This window comes from Crocuta crocuta, unplaced genomic scaffold (genome assembly GCF_008692635.1).
Source record: "Crocuta crocuta isolate KB4526 unplaced genomic scaffold, BGI_CrCroc_1.0 scaffold698, whole genome shotgun sequence".
Classification (NCBI taxonomy): Eukaryota; Metazoa; Chordata; class Mammalia; order Carnivora; family Hyaenidae; genus Crocuta; species Crocuta crocuta.
The window spans coordinates 1,816,924-1,825,076 of NW_027530855.1; the positions used below are offsets into that span (position 1 = coordinate 1,816,924).

At 40.5% G+C, this 8,153-nt stretch overlaps 1 pseudogene; it reads right to left on the minus strand.

Moving 5' to 3' along the window:
• Positions 1-7,350: 7,350 nt before the first annotated feature.
• LOC144235942 (U4 spliceosomal RNA) lies at positions 7,351-7,481 on the minus strand (annotated as a pseudogene).
• Between the last annotated feature and the right edge of the window lie 672 nt (positions 7,482-8,153).

The window sequence follows — 8,153 nt, forward strand, 5'->3', positions numbered from 1 at the left end:
CTATTCCTGCTTTAACCCCTGGGTCATGTATTGAACTGAAACTACTCTATATTGTAGAGCCCACAAAGATAAGTAAGGAGCTGGGGCACCTGGGTGGCTTAGTCGGTTGAGCGTCCGACTTTCGCTTAGGTCATGATCTCGCGGTTCGTGGGTTCGAGCCCTGCGTCGGGCTCTGTGCTGACTGCCAGCTCAGAGCCTGGAGCCTGTTTCAGTCTGTGACTCCCTCTCTCTCTGACCCTCCCCTGCTCACGCTGTCTCTCTCTCTCTCTCTCTCTCTCCTAGAAATAAAAATATTTAAAAAAAAAAAAAAGATAAGTAAGGAGCTTATATACATGACTTTACAAAAGGATTTAGTATAATAAATAAAAGGGAGATAAATCTAGAAATTGGTATGAAATCTGAATCTACCTTGTAAGAGGTGGCTTGTCCTTCATTGCTTCAGGCAGTGCTATCAGAGAATTTCTGTTCCAGGCTTTTTGGCCTTTCTTCATGGGATGTTTGCAGCTATCCCTCATCATCTAGGGAGTTCATATACATACTTACCACCCCTGTCCCCACACCTGCTATAGGCCACTTCTAAGATGTGACACCAAGAGACAAGTAAGGACCTTCTGATCCAGAAGGACTTATGGAAGGAAGCCCTGTGTCCCAATAACTTTTTCCTGACTAAAGTTTTCTCAGTTCCTTGGTGATCTGTGTGATCTCGAAGTGTGTGACCTCTGTGTGATCTGTGTGACACCCTCGGGGGTGTGACCTCGAAGGCCCAACTGGGAGAAGCTACTCAAAGTGACACAAGAACACCTGCAGTGCTTGTGAAATCTACATGCACTCAGCAAAGGTTGCAGCAGTTTTTGTACTTTGCCACCCTCTTTGTCATGATATCTTATAAAGGAAACTGTCATTTCTCAAGATCAAGGATATTGAAATGGCATAGTTTGGACCAGATTCTCCTAGAGCATAAATTCTTTATTAAGAGTAAGTTAAGACAGTTTGGGAGTTGTATTGACTTTTTAGGCCCATTAGTGACCAATTTCTGGCTTTCAAGCTTTGATATAATGGATTCAGGATCAGGATACTCTTTGACCTTATAGACCATCAGTGGAACTCAATGGTGACCTACCTTTAATGCTCCTGGCAGGCCAAAGAAATAGGCAAGGGAATGAGAGAAAGAAAAATATGGAAAGAAAAATGGGCAGCAAGAAGGAGAAAGGGGAGAAAGGAGAGAAATAATATGAATAAATAAATTGACTGGCATTTAGTATAGCACAAGGATATTTCTAATTCTGGTTCTTACTCTGGAAAGCTCAGTAAAGACAGAATTACAAGGAATGTGAAAAACACTGTAATAGGCAAAGACAGAGGGTGAGGGGTGGGGAACTGGGCAGTGGATAAAGATTTTCTGGAGGTACCATAGCAGGGAAGTCTCAAAGAAAGACTACAGTTAGGTAAAAATGGCTGATAAGCCTCCAGGCTGGTATGAGCTTGAGCAAAGGTGCAAAGCCACGAGTGTGTGAGATCCTCATTTAATGTGGGATCCATGTATGTGGGAGGCCTCCTGTCTCCATGTGCCTGAATGGTGGCTTCCAGCACTTTGGCAGAGACCATTGGTGGCCAACTCAAACTTCTCCACTTCCTCCCTAATTATAAGTCTTCATTTTTAACACGACATGTTACTGCCTTTACTGCAGTGATGTGTGCCCATGTAACAGAGTGCTAGCCAGTGAGACATAAGTGGGAGGGTGTCTTGAAGGGGAATGACTCAGCCTGGAGGAGGCCCTATTTGTCCTTCTGCCATTCCTCTTTCTGACCTGTAACACAGACATGATGGCTAGAACTCCACAGCCATCTCAAACCCTGAGGGTAGCCTTGAGGATGGAAGTTATTAACTGGGATAGTGAAGCAGAGAGACTGAAACTTCTGTTTTGCTGAACATTGTATGCTAGCTGAGCCAGAGCTGAATTTCTTGGGATGACAGTTTTTTAAAAGACTGTATGAGACAGAAAAGTAGAAAGTTCCTAGGAAGAAGTTGAGAACCATCCATTGTTAGTCCAGAATGCTCCTGGATGACTCATGAAGTGGTTTATGGAGTAATATAGCCAAGGAAACCAGACCAGTCCTTGGAAATAAACAGTAGGTAGGAGAGATTGTTCAATGATATGGANGAAAATTAAGCATAAAAACAAGTTTCTGTCTAACACCAGGCTGGGATTTGAACCCAGATCTGTCTGACTCCAAAACCCATGCTTTCCATAGAAAATACAGGAGGAGGCCCATGTTGATTCAGAGGATGGATGAAAGGTGGGATATCACAGTTACATCAGTGTCTTGAACCTTCCTACATGATATCAGAGGGACCCAGCAGAGTTCTAGAAACAGATTAATTTCTGGGAACTGCTAGATAATTTGATAGAATTACTTTCCATACCTTTTTTGATTGTTTTAGTGGTAGGATTTCATACTGTGTGTGTTCAAATAACTCTTTCCCCAACATCCCAATTAAGTTCCTTTGCCTTGATAGATTCCCTCCCATAAGTGACCTGGTGAAATCATAGAAGTCCTAAGAGTTTGCCTCAGCGCTTCCAAAAGCAGTGAGGGAGTGTCTTGTCAGATATTCTGTTAGGAGCTGACATGTGTGCATGGCTGTATGTGTGTGCATGCACACCTGTGTGTATGTGCATGTATGCACATGTGTGTATAGTGTGTGATATCCATGTGAGAGAGAAAGAAGCCATGAAATTTAAAAATCTGCTATGAAAGTGGGAAGCCCTGGTCCTTAAAGCATCTATTTCTGTTGTTTGCTTCTTGAGGGGCAAGATGTGCTAGCTTCCACCTCAGCTTACTAATCAGTTCTGCCAGACCTGTGACTTCTGTGCCTTGCAGAATAGCCTTGCCAGCTCTCTGTCCTTGTCATCTTCTTGGGTCCAGGCAAAGACCAAAGAATCAGGCCTAGCAGTCTCTCCAAGAGCGACTGGCAACTAAGTTCTCATTCATTCTTTCTTTGTTCTTTCTTTTATTCTTCCCTTATTCCTGCATCCATTCATAGGGTGCTTGTGTTCAAATGTCTTCTCAGGGAAACTTTCTTTTTCCACTCTGAGCTATCCATCTTACCCTCCTGATACTGTTAATGCCCTTCCCTCTATATTCTTCCCCATTGCATGCATCAATATTTGACATAAAACGTATTTGACCTATTTACTTTATTGTCGAGACTCCCTTACCTAGACTATCTCTAGCACTTAGGACAATGCCTGCCACATAAGCACTCAATAAATATTTGCTGAATGAATAAATGGTTAATAAATGAACATCCTATAGTCCTCAGCTACCTACAAGCAAAGGTATTGTTTAATTGCTGTTTTATCAGGAATCTCTTTATGAGGCTCATAAGAGAAAAGAATCTTATAACTTCTAAAATAACATCAATGAGCACATTGGGAAATGAAAAGCACACTGGAATGAGTCTCAAGAGGCTTAGGTTTGCATTCCCACCATATAAAGAACTACTTGTGGATCTTGAACACAAAATTTAACTCATTGCCATTCATGGATTTGTTGTTTGTGAACAATCTTGAAGATCAATGGCTGTGATAATTTGTAATTTTTGTTGAGACATGAACTTGAGTTTCCCTGAGTCTTGGACAGACATTTCTTAATGAGAACTGTTTAGTTTTTTTAATCTGAAAGGAACTTGAAATATAAAGTTTTTGGATACACTGTTTAGGGTTGACAGTTATTTTTTCCCAGCACATTGAAGATATTTTTCCATTATTTTCTGACTTCCATCGTCACAAGTGAGAAGTCTGTTGTTAGTCTAACTATTAATGTCTTTTTTTTTTTTTTGTATTTTTATATCTGGTAATCAATCTTTTAGATGTTTAAAAAGATGTTTTAATTGTTTTTGCTGCTCAGCTGTTTCACTACAAAGTGCATAGGTATGCATTTCATTTTATTTATGCTATTTGCATAGTTGTGCACCCTTTATGTATAGATCTATGTCTCACAAATTCTTAGTCACTATCTCTTGAACATGTCTTTCTTTCAATTTCTGTTTCTGTAACTTCAATTACACATGTTCTATGCCTTCTAATTCCATCCTTCATGTTTCTTGATTTCTTTTTCATTCATATTTTCCATCTCCTAACTGTATGCTAGGTTCTGCAAGAATAATCAGATCACTTTCAGTTCACTAATTTATTCTTCAAGGGTCTTTAGTCTGATGTTAAGCCTTTGCTTTGAGTTTTTAATTTCCATTTTTGTATTTTGAATTTTAATTAAATTTTTTTCTTTGCTATTTTTGAAGCTTTTTTGCACTTTGTTCATTTTCCCAATTTTCTGTATGTTCTTTAAACACTACATGACTAGTTATATTATATTCACTTTCTGACAACCCAATATTCAAAATTTGAGGGGACATACATTTGTTGTTTCTTATTTGCTGATGCAGGCTTGTTTCTCCTTTTGTTTGAAAAGGTTTTACTTGAGCTCTTATTTGCTTGAATATAATCTATGGGGTCTGTGTTGAGGACTTTGTCCAGAAGGGTTTGTATTTGCTTTCGTTTGGAATTGGGGCACTACCAAACATGGACAACATCAACTGAATTTATCAGCAAAAGGTTTCTTTTACATGTGGGCAGTATGAATCCAAGCTTCTGACCCCAGTGAAAACAGATCTAGATTATAAATTCTAAGGGGATATTATTTTACATGTGTAAAAAAATATATAAAGCCACTGGAGAGGCAATTTTCCTTTGTTAGAAGGCTGTAGTTTTCCCCTCACTTTGTACTTTCATGGAGCATATAGCTTTATGTGGAGGTCTTGGGTTTTGCTCCTCCACCTTGAATAATGTCAAGGCCAAGCCTCCCAATTCCTATTCACAACAAAGCCACGTTCATTAATTAGTTATTTTATTAAGGGTCAGAAGATATTTTTATTTTCATTTTATTTTATTATTTTTTAAAATTTAAGTATAGTTGACACACAATGTTACATTAGTTTCAGGTGTATATCACAGTGATTCAAGAACTCTACATTATACTATGCTCACCACAAGTGTAGCTACCATCTGTCACCATAATTTGCTATCATGATACCACTGACTATATTCTTTATGCTGTACCCTTTATTCCTCTGACTTACTCATTCCATAACTGGAAGCCTATATCTCCCACTCTCCTTCACCCTTTTTGCCTAGCCCTGCACCTCCACCCTCCTGGCAGCCGTTGGCTTGTACTCTTTATTTATAGGTCTGCTTTTGCTTTTTGTTAGTTTATTTATTCACTTGTTTTGTTTTTTAGATTCCACATCTAAGTGAAATCATATGGTATTTATCTTTCTCTGTCTGACTTATTTTACTTAGCCTAACACACCCCCAGGTCCAACCATGTTGTCACAAATGGCAAGATCTGAAGCTTTTTCTTAATGGTTGAGTAATACAGAATATATATTTAGGATGCTTAGTCTTTCATATTGTCAGAGTAAAAGTGCTATTGTAGACTCTTATGAAGAGCAATAAAATGAGAAGAAAATGCCCTGGATTAGGAGTCAGAGACATTTTAGTTTAGTCCCAGGGACCAAGATGCTAGGGGGCAACCGAAGGGGGTGGAGAAAATGTGGCATCCATGTGAGAAGAGCTGATGAAGAGAAACTGGTTGACAGATTACTGCTGTGGGCAATTGGCTCTCAATGGGACATTCTATGGATCCACATAGAATGCACTTCAGGATTGTCTTCCCAAGGGATGGGAAAGTGTAATATTTTTATACCAATTCCCATCCCACTTGTGAGGTTACTCCTCAGGGTGTTAACTGCCCAGTACCTCTCCTTCTTTGCACACCAGCTAAGCAAGCTCCCAGAGCACCACCAAACACCCTTGGGCAGTGAAGCAGAGACATGTGAACTCATGTGGGAGATTACCAGTCTTCCCAAGAGCTGTCATCTGAAGCTGTAGTGTTCAGAGGTGGGCTAAGGAAATAGGAAACAGGCCATCCACAATGTCTGCTACAGAAGACTCCAGCTGCCATCTTAGTTTTGGATCTAATTAAGCTTCTTCTGCAAAATACTGCAAAAATGCTGAGAACTACGGTGTTAAGGAAGATTAGTACAAGAACAATATAAGACAGGAGCTGGCAAACTGCAGCCTATGGGCCAAATCCAGCCTGCCACTGTTTTGTAAATAAAGTTTTCTTAGAACACATCCACTCCAATTCATTCGTATTTGTCTAGGGCTGTTCTTTTCAACAGCAGATTTGAGTAGTTGCAACAGAGACTGTATGGCTCACAAAGCCTAAAATATTTATTATTTTGCCCTTTTGGGAAGAGGTTTGCTGTTTCTGATTTAGATGGAATGACTAGGAAGAACTCCACTGTTGGGGAGACAAATTTGGGAACTCCTGTAGATTCCAAGCCTTAAATGAGAAGGGCCATGACCTAAGTCTACATCTTATACTTAGTCTACATCTATACCTAGTACTCCTTGAATCTGGAGAATTACAGTGAAAGAATTTTAAGAACAACTGCAGGGTCTTGAGTCTGAGAGGCCCTGAGAATAGTGGGACCATTGTTAGACATGGAAAGTTAAGACATTTTTGGTACGGCCAGGAAGATGGTGAGGAGGGGGATTGGTGATGAGTTCAGTTCAAGAGGAAGTCAACAATTGAAATGTCTAGTATCCAAGTCAAAATATAGCACTGAGTTGAAAATTGGAACTACAGGGCAATGACTGGGCTGCTCATGGTTCTGAGCCTAGGGACAGCTCATCAGAGCACAAGGAGGGAGCACAGTTCAGCCTCTTTCAAGGATTCCACCCTCAAGGCCATCCACCATCTGTGATTTGGGGATCCAGACGTGGGGGCTCTCCAGAGCGGGAACTGCCTAGTTTTAGATACTTCACAGCATAGCAGCAACTAGATCTGTGACTATCAAGTAAACTTGCTTTTTTCAAAGCTTCTGTGACTGGAGAACCTGCCTTACTACACAAGAACACATGAGCAGCCCTTAGGATGAAGGGAGGCCTTTGTTGTGTCTGAGGCCGTCCTGTTCTTTAGGAGATGCTGCAGTGATAGATCCCCCCAGGGCAAGCTGCCCTGTGAAGAAACTCAAGGGATGAAGAAAATATGGTCAGCTCTCAGACTCTAGGCCCGTATTTGTCAGTCACCATAGAGCAAGTGGGTTGGTTTTCTGATCCAGGGTATTGAAAAGCAGGGCATCTTATTAGTATGACTAGTCGGGGCCACCGGGGTGAGAAGTGGAAGGAATTCAGAGTGCTGCCAACATTTCAAAATTTCAAAAATAGACTTAAAGTTTAATTAAACAAACAGTAGGGTTTTGTTTGTATGTTTGATGTGTATTGGATAGGCAGATGTTTTACAAAGAAAGGACATTCCTCGGGGGAAGACCTGGGTTTGAGTTCCAGCTTTTCAATTAGCGGTAATCGCGCCTTGGATAAACCTCATTGGCTACGATAATACCACTGCGCAAAGCTCAGTTCCAGCTTTGTAATTTGCAAACTGGGTGACCTTGAGAAAGTGACTTTGTTTGGTCCCATGTCCTTGTCTCTTAGGTGGGAACGATTGTCAACAAGAAGTACGATAACACATGTGAAAGGGTTTTGTAAATGTAAATGTATTGTTCAGACTGTTGTAAGAACGAAAAAGTATGGCGAGGTGGAAAAATGATTAATTGCTCGTAGAGGTAACAGTTATTGTGCAAGGCTGTGGTCTAGGTCTTTCCATTCATTATTCCATCCAGCTCTCAAGGCCACCCATTTGACGCAGGTGCTACTATATTTTCCCTGTTTTACAGATAAGAACTTAAGCTCGGAGATTTTAAGCAGCTTGCTGATAGAAGAAAAACAAGTCTAAGACATGATATGGCCCACGAAGTCTTGCTGGCTGCACAGACAAAGCCCCAGGCTGGTGGCTCCATGATATGGTTGCCAGGATGTAGGGCCTTGGCTTCAGAAATTTGATTACTAGTATATTCAGGATTGAACTGGACTTAGGGATCTATTTAACCCATAAAAGACTGATAGATAAAATCTAGGAGGTCACATTATTGATGTGCAAAAAGAAACATGTCTACTACCCAGACTGATTTTCATGTTAACTAATGGATCAGTGAGGCTTTTCTTGTAGGGAAGTCAAATTATAATCAA